Here is a 13,396-nt window from a genome sequence, read left to right on the forward strand (position 1 = left end):
GCACCCCACATCCATGTCCTGGCATGTATTAATCAACAGACTTTCCCTTTCTGCAGAAGCAGCTGAATGTCACATGACCCTCAAGCAAGTTCCGAAGAATTTCACCCCCGCAAACAAATCAAAGTCAAGATAACTCTCGCAGCACCTGGCTATCTGTGAATTGGCCCACATCATGGGTGAAATCAGCGGTACACTTCCCTGCTGATGCCATGGAGGGGAGGTGGTCAAGGAGTAAAGAGCAAATTATTTATGCTTCCCAAGCAGTAAATGGTCAGAGTGGCTATGGCTTGAATTTGTTTCATGTCAAGAAAAATGCTGGCCAATGCCAGCTGACCCCAGTCTCTCAAGAAATTACAAGTTCACAGTAGCATTCACCCTTCAGACAAAGGAAGACCCTTCCCCATCACTGCAAGGTTCTCTTATAAAGAATCACTTGGGAGGCAAGAGAAAGAGTCTAACCACAGACAGAGAAGGGGATGGGGGACCCTGACTTTGGTAAAAACCTGGCAATTTCTCAATACTAGTCAATCTGCAGTAAATCTTATCCTGTGCTAGGAACATCTTCCTTGAAATGTTAGTTACACTGACTATGGAACACTAATATCAGAAGGTATGTTTTCCTCCTGGTCTCAGAGCAGAAGCTACTTCCCCCATTCACAGTGAAGGCCCGTTCCACAGTGTGATCTGTGTCAGAAGGGAAGCACAAACAGGATTACTTTTCCATCTGACCGGCTCAGGCGGCTGCTAAGAACAGTGCTCGTGTCATCAGCCAGACTGACGTGTCTGGAGTCTGGCCAGTGGCTGTGTGCTGAGGCAGCTCTTAGAAGCCTTAATCCTCCTTCATGCAGCTTGTACATGCCCCGTCCCCCTGCCCCATGGACTTGCCAAGCAGGGCCCCATCACCTCAGACTCAAGCTGGCAGCTGCCTTGAACCAGGCGACCCAAAGCGGAGATGAGCTAGCCTTCCTGCTAAGGGTGTGTAGACACACTCTAGCTCTCTGTCCCCCACTGGAGGGAACCAGGCCCACAAGGACCTTGCAACCAGGAAGACCAGGAGCCAGACCCCAGCAGGCCACAAACCCCGCCCCGTCAATGAGAATTCCAGTCCCTTTGCTTTAGAAACCAATCAGCAGGCACATTAAATTAGGGGCAGTGAAAGTTTTGCACCATCTTTTCCCTATGAAAGTTGCCAGCAGCTGGAGGTACAGTAAAAGGTTCCACCGTGACACACGGCTTACATCATGGTGTTGATGGTTAAATCTGGGCAGACAATGTGTGAATTTAAAATGTTCCTGAGATGGGCATGCGGTTAAAAAGAAAGCAAAACTTTGATATGGAGAAGATCAAAACTACTAAAACAGCAGGGGGAGGCTAATTTTTCCTACAAAGCGCCAGACAGTAAATATACTCAGCTGTGCAAGACATACAGTCTTTACAATTCCTCATTCTACCGTTGCCATATCATGAACGCAGCCTGCTAACAATCTTTAGACAAATAGCTATGGCCATGTGCCGATAAAATTCAGACTGGCCCACAGGCCTCAGTTTGCAACCCGTTCCATAGATTTCTAGACTTTGCGTCAAGGTGAGGGAAATGTAGGTGACAAAATGCTATGTTAGAAAAGCAAAATGCACAATACAGATGAAATTAGGTAAAGATATACAAGTGGGTGAGTACGTGAAACCATAAAATGAAGTGGGATATGGTGGTGGGTCTGTGGACCACTACACCTATTTACATTTAAAAACCAACGAACTGAGGCTTCCCTGATGGCGCAGTGGTAGAGAATCTGCCTGACAATGCAGGGGACACGGGTTTGACCCCTGCTCTGGGAAGATCCCACATGCCGCAGAGCAACTAAGCCCGTGCGCCACAACTACTGAGCCTGTGCTCCAGAGCCCGTGAGCCACACCTACTGAGCCTGTGTGCCGCAACTACTGAAGCCCACGTGCCTAGAGCCCATGATCCACAACGAGAGAATCCACCGCAATGAGAAGCCTGTGCACTGCAACAAAGAGTAGCCCCTGCTCGCCGCAACTAGAGAAAGCCCGCGCGCAGCAACAAGACCCAACACAGCCAAGAAAAAATAAATTAAAAACAACAACAACAAAAAACAACCAACTAACCATCTGCCCCCTTTCACAAGCCCCCACTGACCTGTTAGTGTGATCTTTTGATCTGTCTGCCTCTTTACCTGGTGAGCTGGCCTCCAGGCACTGCTTCTCAAAGCAGGCTTGACCTGGCCAAGTCTCCAAGTTAGAGGCTGGAAGACTGACAGAAATACAGTGCCATTAATTCAAACTCTGCATTCCCACTGACCTAGGTCTCAGGTTGTGCCCTTCATAGGTAAGGTAAGACTGACATTTTCTTCTGGTTGCCTCTTGTAAAGTTATTACTCCTACTTCTCTGTCTGCCATTACTTTTAAACCTTTTATTTTTAAGTGATTTTGTTTTCCAAAAGAGCTGTTCTGGTGTATGCAACACTGAGATTAACCGACACTACAATATGAAATGCCAACAAAACAGGCTATTATTTCATGTAGAAAAATCCTGCTTTGAGAGGTGGACTCCAATATAGCCACAGAGTCATGCAGATTGCAAAGCCAAGGCAGGCAGTGACGCCAGGCACTTCCTCTGCCTAGATGAGAGTTCCCCAGTAGGAAGGAAGCATAGGTAACGATGGAGAACAGAAGAATCTGCAAGGAAGCAAGAATGGGAGATGGTGTTCACTTCGCTAAAGATAAAGTACTGAAGTGAAGAAAATGTCTAAGAGTGAAAAACTAGGATTAACCAAACAAGGCTCAAAGTACAGTCTTGGGTGGCCTGGGTGTAGATCAGAAAGCTTTTGAGAGTGACATCACATTGGTTCTCTGGAACCCTCCCATTTCCAACAAAAGGATAAAATCCAAGCTCATGGTCCTCATGAATGAAATTTAAAACTAGTACAAAAAAAACAACTATGGTGTTTTCTAGCACGCCAAACACCAGGGAAACATGTTAGTGCTGACCTCCAAGCAAGTGGTCAAAGTCAAGCTGTTTGGGAATTTGGGAGGCAAAGAGGAAGGTAAATGAAGTGCAGACGATGAACAACCTCCAAGAGCCGATGGGTAGCAGCACATGGGCGAGAGGTAGTTTACTGTCTGTGGCTGAAATGTTCCAGAACATGCCAGCTCACAGGCACACAGTTAGTCCTGCTATGTTTAAGTGGAAACAACATAAAACTGATGAATAGACCCATGAGTGGGAATGGTGACATTCCAACCAACTTTCCTACAATTTCATTCCCTGGGAAGCAACCTCCATGAGTATGCAAGGCTAACAAGGTGAGAGATATCCCCACAAGAGCACATCATGTCTCTAAGCTTCTCTTCAAAGCAGCAGAATGGTAGCTGAGAGGCAGACTCAAGACTACACTTACTGGGGAAAAAAGGGGCCCAGGAAGATGGCTAACACAAGAGCTTCCAGAGACACCATTATCCTGACATCCAAGTGACACTTCAGCCTTGACCACCAAGACTCCTCACTGAGAGGGAAGGCCTAATCAGCCCCTCAAAGGCCAAGAGGAGACATGGAGACACACCAAGGAGCCAGGAACAGACACATCTATCAAGGACAAGGGCACACACTGACTCAGAGTTTAGAGATGCAGGAGAGCCTAGTTACCTTGATGAAGAGCTAAGGCTTATGGGTGACCTCTTCTTTAATGATATTACCCTCTGACCTTCACTGTGAAGCTGAATTTTAAAAGAAAGATCTGAGAAGAAGAAGGATACATCTGTCATTATCAGGCACTCTCAAGAGGTGGCTCCAGCTAAGATGACTTTTCCTCTTACCTTGCCTCACCTTTCATCAGGTACAGAACCCAAATAACAATGAGAGCTGACAGTGTCTAAACTAGACATGCACTGCCAAGGTTACAGCAAAGGCTGGTGCTCTAACAGTCAAGCAGCCCCAGGGAAACAAGCCAAGTGGCCCTGGCTTCCACACACCATTGACTTCCAGACAGGTGCTTCTCCTCTCAGGTAAGGGCAAGCCACCTCCACGCACTGCAAGGAGGTCTCTGCCCTCAGCAAACATTCAATGTTTACTTTTGCCCTCAGGATCTAACCATGTCAGTTTCAGATGGATGTGTGGATTTAAATAACCAACCTCCTCTAGATCTCAGCAACTTTCAGAGTGCAAAGAAGACAATCAGGGACAAAACTCACACTATTTCAGATGAGAACAGCTAGGGAAGCAAAGAACTTGACAGGGATCTGTTTCTTTGTGAAAATTAATGTTTCTGCTTGCCATTAATTCCACCTAACTCCCACTGAAGTAAATGATCTACAGAGGTCAAGTGCCCCAACTCTGACACAGACAGAAAAGTGGATACAGGTGCTGAAGAGAAAAGGTCAAACACCACAAAGCATGTTTGATCTCTAAGGTGGGGGGTGGGGGTGGGGTGCCCCATCCTCCCATCCCAAGCCTCCAGCCACTCTGCTCTGGGCAGCTGGGCCTTGCCGCAGGCAGTGGCCACTGGCAAAGCCAGCCCTATGTGCTGTGCCCCAGGGGACCTCAGCTGCAGCAGAATTTCACAGACTCATATTCTGCTGCACAGCCCAAGTTTACTCCTTGGCAGACATGGTCAGGTCAGCTTGTCCTTAGCATCCACTTAAGAAAATAAGAGTTGCTCACTGGTGAGGAGCTCTCAGCCCATCAGAAACCAAAACCCCTGACCCAGTACACAGACTATCACACTCCCAATGAACCTGCAGCATTTCCTGGAACTCCTTGCCACTTTTTTATTAAAATCAGGAATAACATTTAAGGATGTGGAACTAACGTTCATCACACATGAAGCTTCAAACCAAGATCTAGTGCACAGAATGACTGAATAAAAAAATGAAAATGTGTGCACACGCACATCTCAGTGAAAACGCCACCTGCACTCACTGGGTTTAGTTAACTGGTTTGCAAGGCGTGCACGGGGAAAGCTGGAGACCCACAATGCTAAGCAGCTTGAGGTCCATGGCCCTTCCCTACCTCTCCACATAACTCTCTGGCATTCTATGAGTTCTTCTAGACTCAATGCCCGGCGTGTCTCACCCAGCAGAGAGCAGAGCTGAACTGGGCTGGTGCCCCCACTACCCTCTCTGGGGTCTCAATGTCCTCCCACCAATGATTCCCATCTCTCTGTGCTGCTTGGGACCTGGGACAAAGAGCTACACAGAAGAGGAGCAGAGAAGTGTTCTCCTCCCATGTAACCAGTAACGTAGATGGGTTGCCACGTTCCTCCCACACCCTAGAAGCCTTACGCAGATGAGAGATTCATCTGGGCCCCTTCCCTCCACCAGTCTAACACTTAGTGGAGAAGCAAAGGCTTCAAGAGGTGTGCCCAGTGTCAAGGGCTCAGAGGCCCCTAGGCCTTATTAGGACAGGACAGAAATGAGAAAGAGAATCCAGCTGAGAATTCACCAAAAAACAACAGGGCCCAAAGTCTTTAGGAGCCTAGAAAAGGAAGTCAGAGGAGGACCTGGTGGAGGGTGGCAATGCAGGCTGCTGCACAGAGGAAGAGATCCTTCACACTTGTACTATATCTACATGTGCCTGATAGAAATAAATGTGATCAGTCAAGTGAGTTAACAGTATATTTCACTGAACCCAATATACCCAAAATATCATTTCAATGTGTAACCACTATAAGAAACAGACATTTTACTTTTTTTTTCATACTAAATGTCTAAAATCCGTGCGTACTCCACACTTTCAGCACATCTCAATTCAGGAACTAACTTTTCATTCAGAATATTTGCTCTGTATGTAGATTTTATAAAGTTTAAAGTTAAAAAAGTAGATTCACGGACTTCCCTGGCGGGCCAGTGGTTAGGGCTCTGCACTTCCACTGCAGGGGGCATGGGTTCGATCCCTGGTCAGGGAACTAAGATCCCACATGCCACACGGCGTGGCCAAAAAAAAAAAAGAAAAAGTAGATTCACATACCCAAGATGTTCCAAACATACTTCAATGTTCTCCAAAACTAAATGGGCATGCGTTTTAAAATCTTAATTAGAATTCAATAAAATTTAAAAATTCAATTCCTCAGTTCCAGTTGCAACTCATCATTTTTTTTTGTTTTTTTTTTTGTTTTTTTTTTGGCAGTACGCAGGCCACTCACTGTTGTGGCCTCTCCCATTGCGGAGCACAGGCTCCGGACGAGCAGGCTCAGCAGCCATGGCTCACAGGCCCAGCCACTCTGCAGCATGTGGGATCCTCCCGGACTGGGGCACGAACCTGTGTCCCCTGCATCGGCGGGCGAACTCTCAACCACTGCACCACCAGGGAAGCCCGCAACTCATCATTTTGATGATGTTCAAGAGCCCCAAGAGATTAGGGCTGATCTTACTGTAAAGATGTAGAAGGTTCCTCCTGCAGAAGCTAGGAGGGCTGGGGCATACATATTAGGAACTCAGCTCCAGTGCCAAAGGGACCCAGACCATTACACATTCAGGGTTGGTGTGACCCTAGTCAGTCCACACCCACCACCTTCATCACACACAGATCCACCTGTGCTTTACACCAACTTGCTATTTATAAACAAATATACTTATTTAAAAGAAAACATTAACATATCACATGCAATGTGTGAACCTGTCTGAATGGGAGACAGACATTTTGGGAGACAACATGGGAATTCTTAATATGGGATGCAATTATTGTTGATTTTCCACTACGTTTATTGTGGTTTTATAGGACAATGCCATTAAAAAAAAAAGAATAAAAACTTACACCTTTTATATTACTTATCCTTTTACTGTGGCAAAATACACATAATATGAAATTTACCATTTTAACCCTTTCTAAGCATACAGTTAAGTGACATTAAGTACAATCACACTGTTGGGCAACTATCACCCCTGTCCAGCTCCAGAACTACTTTCATCTTGCAATACTGAAACTCCATACCCATTAAACACTAACTCCCCATTTCCTCCTCCCTCCAGCCCCTAGTAACCACCATTCTACTTTCTGTCTCTATGAATCTGACTACTTTAAGTACCTGATATAAGTGTAATCACACAGGATTTGTCCTTTTGTGTCTGGCTTCTTTTACTTAACAAAATGTCCTCAAGGTTCATCCATGTGTAGCATGTATCAGAAGTTCCTTCCTTTTTCACGGCTGAATAACATTCCATCGTATAGATACACCATATTTGTTCACTCATCCCTCCACGGACGCTTGGGTTGCTTCCACTTTTTCACCATCATGATATACTGCTATGAACATGGGTATACAAATATCTGTTGGAGTCCCTGCTTTCAAGAAAATGCCTTTATTCTCAAAGAGATGTTTGCTGAAGTACACAAGGTAAGATACCACATTTGCGACATACTTTCAAAGGACTGAGGGGAAAAAAAAACAAACCTGTGCATCGATAAATAAAACAAGTGTGGCAAAATGTTAATTGGTGAATCTACTTTTTGTAGCTATGAAAAATTTCAAAATTAAAAGAAAAAAGTCATTAACTTAAAAACCAGCACCAACTGCTATAAAGAGAAAGTCAGTGTAAAAATAAGGACAATGAAAACAATGTTGGCATGGCTTCTAGGCCAAGATTCTTAGCAGCACTCAATGTATATACAAAGGGAGATTAGCAACTGATGAGACTTCTTCCTCAAAGTGACAGAAGGACTGTGGGAAACTGAAAAGGTAAATGTGCCCTTCTCCCATGGGGATTGCTAGTCCTAGTACTAGCTGAAGTCATGCCACTTAGGGGTTAGGCATCACACAATCTGGTAACATTGTTGAGCAGTTGGAGAGCAAATTTATCATGGAGGCTACCGCAGGAACAAATCAAGACCAAACTCGGGGGGAGGCATGTGGAAAATGGGGTCAGACCCAAAGATAATTTAAGAGGACAAGTCCCAGTTGTTGAGGCCAAAAGGGAGCCCAGGAGTAACTGCTGAGCCACCACAAGACAAACCTGGATCCAGGTATAGGAGCGAAGAACACCTGAGCTGAGTAACAGGGCCGAGTGAGACCATTCGGGACACTGTGTGTCCAGAGAGGAGAGTGCCCAAATTGAAATCCCTGCCAGAGGAGTAGGCAGAGTCGTGGGAATCAGCAGCCTCCTGGATGGTGAAACCACAGGGCAGGTTAGAAGTGGTAGGTGGGGGCCCGTGGTCTCAGGCACCACAGCTGCTCCTGGGATTTTCAATGAGGCTGTTGGCAACTTGCGGGGTGGGGGGGGAACCAACCACAGAAGTTTGTCCTCCAAGAGCTGAATAGTTGATGTGAAAGTGGAGGAAGCGGAAACCAGGAAATGTTTAATGTGAGGTACACAAAGGCTTTTAAAGCATCAAGACATTGAAGGAGAGTTTTGGATCAAGGCGAACACACCAAAGACAGAAACAAGATGAGAAAATAACTTCCAAAGAAGGTTCCAGAGCATGGGCTAAGATACTGCAGGGCCCCTGGGTTCCTCATAACTAGAAGAAGGGGACTGGAACACAGGTTCCAGTTATAAACTTAGCTGCTTCCCAGAGGCTGTTTTGTGAGGCACACGCAGAATTCAGCCAGGACTACTGACACTACCCTGAGCCCTCCACAAACTTGGATGGTGCCTCCCCCTAGCATTAAGGAGAACTGAGCCATTTTGCACTTCCCTTGTTCTGGCCTCAGCAGCCAGTGCTACCCAACCCAGGATCGTGTGCTGCACTAGGCCAATGTGAGGAAGTCAGCACATAAGGGTGACTTCAGAATAGGGTGGGGGTGCCGACCCGGGCAGATGAAGGAAGGCAGAGCTCTGAGTCCACCCTCAATGAATGGCATGAATGAGCTCTTTCTATGGCAAAGGAGAATGTGCAACAGTATCATCTGCTATGGAGAAAGAAAAGTCAGAGAACAGGCACGGAGTCCTCAGCCCTCCACAGCCTGGGGAAAACAACCACCTGGGTCCCCACCATGCCAAGGCAGCTGGAACAGGCAAGGCCTGAACATGAGAAGCCAAACAATGTGAGCTATACAGTCTCTGTAACAACTGGGGGAAACCAAAGTACAGAACCACCTCAGAATTGCCTCATCTCCTCCACCTCTGGCTGCCCTATTCAACCTCGTCACGTCCCCAACTCAGCCCCCCACGTTTCCAGGCTCAGATATTAGTTCCCAGAGCCAGTGAGGGTTGAGATGCTTTACCAAGATGCCTCCAAATTACTCCAGCAGAAGTTAGGCTTCTTATCAACTTAAAATCAGAAAATAGGTGGGCATCATTTCCCCAACCCTAAACGGCTAACAGGATAGCTCAATCTGATGAAACCAGGAGAATGGAAGCTGGGAAAGGTGTGGCTTTCGGGGGCACTGCCCTCTCCCCATGGGGGCCACCACCCACAGCCAAGACCCTGCTCCGACGGGCAGGAAGGCATAAGGCACTACCTCCCAGAGTGCCACCGTCACCTCAGCAAGAGGCTCAGGTGAAGGAAAGCTTCCTGAGGAAGGAATTCACATTTCTGTTTTATTTTGTCTCTTAGAGAAGTTTGGTTTAAAGGCAGGATAGACAAGTTAAAATCACCTGACCTCCAAGCTCTGGTTGGGGTAGAGTGTCACACACCTGAACACAAGAATCCCCAATGATAGGGAGTTCCCTGGTGGTGCAGTGGCTGAGAATCCACCTGCCAACGCAGGGTACATAGGTTCAATCCTTGGTCGGGGAAGATCCCACATGCCGCAGAGCAACTAAGCCCATGTGCCACAACTACTGAAGCCCTCGTGCCCTAGAGCCCGCACACCGCAACTACTGAAGCCCGCATGCTGCAACTACTGAAGCCTGCACACCTACAGGCTGTGCTCCGCAACAAGAGAAGCCACTGCAATGAGAAGCCCGCGCACCGCAATGAAGAGTACCCCCCCTCTCGCCGCAAGTAGAGAAAGCCTGCGTGCAGCAACGAAGACCCAAACGCAGCCAAAAAACAGAAACCAAAGACCCCAATGATAGAGACCTGTGAACAAGGTTTTGAAACCCAGAAAATGGAGTCCCTGAAGATTTTACTGAGGACCCACTTTGGATTAAAAATAAGCCCCCATCAAGCACCCCCTCCCCACAATGGTATTTAAAACCAGACTAAGTTGAGTGCCATGCAGATTATCAGAAGTGTACTCAAACGGAGTCAATGTTGAAAATTTAGTACTGGACCATTTAAATTCTCTTCAAACTGCAGCAGACTTATAATGGTGTTTTCAATGTGCCTTCACTAATCCTGTTACCATGTTAGAGCACAAAATAGAATCTGTTCCCTTGGAGTTCACTGGTTGCCATAGGAATGGCATCAAAATGCATTATACTTTCAGGTACAGAAATGCACCATGGGTGCTTAGGAAGAAAAACCGTTATCAAATCCAGTTCAAACTCAAATCCCTTTAATAATAAATGGGTGCAAGTATACCTAGAACGCAACTTAAACAGATGTGCTCCAGGCCCGGGGAAGAAAAGGAAATTTCACTCAACACAAACACAGAACACCAGCCCTGTGGAAGACCCTCTAGGGAAACAGAGCCAACCTGGCCAGGCTACCCTCCTGACCAGGACCCACCATACTCTGCCCCCAGCCTGGGCAGAAACCAGAGGCAACAGAGCTCGCAGCACACACACCTTCCAACTCCAAGTCCACAGTTTTCATATTTCTGATTTATTCAATTTTTATACTGACCCATACTTATGAAAACATAAGCTTTCACCCCCAGTAGATATAAGTTCCCTAGTAAGTTAGGCTCACTATCTCTAGTGAGTAAATACAAGAGATATAGTCTATTATAGATCTGATTTCAACCCAAAGTATCGTTTGAGACCTTTTTTTTTTTTTTTTTTTGACATGGACCAATTTTAAAGTCTTTACTGAATTTGTTACACCATTGCTTCTGTTTTATGTTTTGGTGGGTTTTTTTTTTTCTTTTTCGGCCGCGAGGCATGTGGGATCCTAGCTCCCCGACCAGGGATTGAACCCGCACCCCGTGTTGGAAGTCTTAACCACTGGACCACCAGGGAAGTCCCTGATTTGAGACGTTTTAAAATGTGTTCTTTATAAAGAAAAAAGTCTACTGCATTACAGAGGTAAAGGTCCCAGCAAGACCTAGATGGAAAGAGCTATGCATGCTGGCACTTTAGACCCCGAAGAACCCCAAATCATGGGGTTCTGATAAGGGCTGAGCTTGCTCCTTTTGCTAACTTTTCTCTTGTGATCCAACTACTGCTCTTCTCACCATTATCTGGCCTGCCCCGCTTCTTACCTTTGCTGCCCCACTTCACAGACACGTGCTAACATGCATCTGTCTTGTGTGGGTCTATAAGGAGATGGTGTTGAGATTAAGAACAAGCTTAAAACCAACTGGTCCAGGCTGGCCAAGCGGCAGAGGCCTAGGGATGACTGGGTATACCCCTGTCGTTTGAGGTGTTCCTGGTTTAGGTGAAAACTTTGGATTTCTGATTCAGCTACTTAACAAACACCTTACTGTGTATCTTTTAATACTACAGGCTCTTGGGATTCAGCACAAAGACACTTGACCTCATGTGCTCACATTCTGGCCCAGAGGTGGGGGAACAGGGACAGCCAGACAACAAAGAATGAAAATAACAACTAAAATTATGTGATGTACTATGTAAAAAAGAAAGGATGGGGGCACATAGAATTGGAGCTTTTCCAAGTCCCTACTCCTTGGGACTTTCACAAAAGCAAGACTGTGGTTCCTGATCTCATCCCATTTCATCCATATTATGCATTGAAAAGGAAAAACAGTCCACCTGGCTCACAAATTTTCTCCACTGAAACCTCTCATTCATGTGTAAATTACTCTAAAGATGGTTCCCTAGATATGTATCTATTTTGAACACAGGGGCTTGTGGCTTACTTAAAACCACAGCTTCGGGCTTCCCTGGTGGCGCAGTGGTTGAGAGTCCGCCTGCCGATGCAGGGGACACGGGTTCGTGCCCTGGTCCAGGAAGATCCCACATGCCGCGGAGCGGCTGGGCCCGTGAGCCGTGGCCGCTGAGCCTGCGCGTCCGGAGCCTGTGCTCCACAACGGGAGAGGCCACAACAGTGAGAGGCCCGCATACCGCAAAAACAAAACAAAACAAAACAAAACAAAAAAACCCCATAGCTTCCATTCAGTGACAGAATGTTTACACTCTCACCTTTAACAATAATGAAAAAGGACAGAATTTATTTACCTCTGAGAATTTACATATAAGACAAAAGAATTCATTAAGCCAGTTCCATACTACAGTTTTACTTTTTGCCTACACATTTACAATACAAGCGTATTTTCCTGCAGAGAGTCGTGTCTGAGAGACAAGTCATCCTTGACTCCACCCCTCAGGCAGGATACAACAAGAGCAAATCCTAGGTTTACCTTCTGGTACACCAGTTATTTTGCTGGTAGTAAAAAAAATGATTCCCTTTTATAAAAATGATTTATATTTTTATATAAAAATATTTATATAAAATAAATATTTATTTATTTGTTTTTACTTTTGGCTGTATTGGGTCTTTGTTGCTGTGCGCAGGCTTTCTCTAATTGTGGTGAGTGGGGGCTACTCTTCGTTGCGGTGTGCGGGCTTCTCATTGTGGTGGCTTCTCTTGTTGCGGAGCACGGGCTCTAGGTGAACAGGCTTCAGTAGTTGCAGCACGCGGGCTCTAGAGCGCAGGCTCAGTAGTTGTGCCTCACAGACTTAGCTGCTCCGCGGTATGTGGGATCTTCCCAGGCCAGGGATCGAACCCGTGTCCCCTACATTGGCAGGTGGATTCTTAACCACTGCCACAAGGGAAACCCGATTCCCTAAATAAATGTCACAATTTTAAGCCCTGCTGAATGACAGCTTCTCAGTTGACCAAAGCCTGATTTTTCATTTCGCAAATATGCTCCACCTTTAATTAGAAAAACAGGCCAAAAAGAGTACCCTAGTTATAACAAGCCACTGTACTTACACATTTCCTACCCTGATCTTCTCTCTATCTCAGAATTCCCAGAAGTTTCACAGCTCCTATGTGCCAAAGGCAAAAGTGTGCCTTAATCTGGGAGATGCCTTCACGACCCTCTACCCGTGACTGCAGACTCGGGTGACTTATCTACACCCCAAGGGTCTCCTCTTTACTGCTGGAAACTGTGGCCCCCAAAATCCTTGCCATTATTTGGACTAAGCAACAGGCTATGGAGAAAGCTGCTTACCTAATAAAACACTGTAAGCACGTGGAAAGTATCTATAGATGTTTCTTTGAAAATCCCAAACACCCCAAACTGAAAGCATCCTAGGTTTTGTGTTTCACAATTTCGGGCCCTAGAGGATTCCAGCAAAGGAAGGAGAGCACATCTGTGCTCCTTTTGGATTTCAGTACCCTTGGAAGGGCTGACTCATGCAAGACCACCAT

The 13,396-nt window shown here is 46.2% G+C and overlaps 1 protein-coding gene across 1 annotated transcript in view; it reads right to left on the reverse strand.

The window, feature by feature from the left end:
• Positions 1–13,396, reverse strand: part of BRD4 (bromodomain containing 4) — an 82,699-nt gene that overhangs the window by 44,828 nt on the left and 24,475 nt on the right.

Source organism: Globicephala melas, chromosome 3, assembly GCF_963455315.2.
Source record: "Globicephala melas chromosome 3, mGloMel1.2, whole genome shotgun sequence".
Lineage (NCBI taxonomy): Eukaryota > Metazoa > Chordata > Mammalia > Artiodactyla > Delphinidae > Globicephala > Globicephala melas.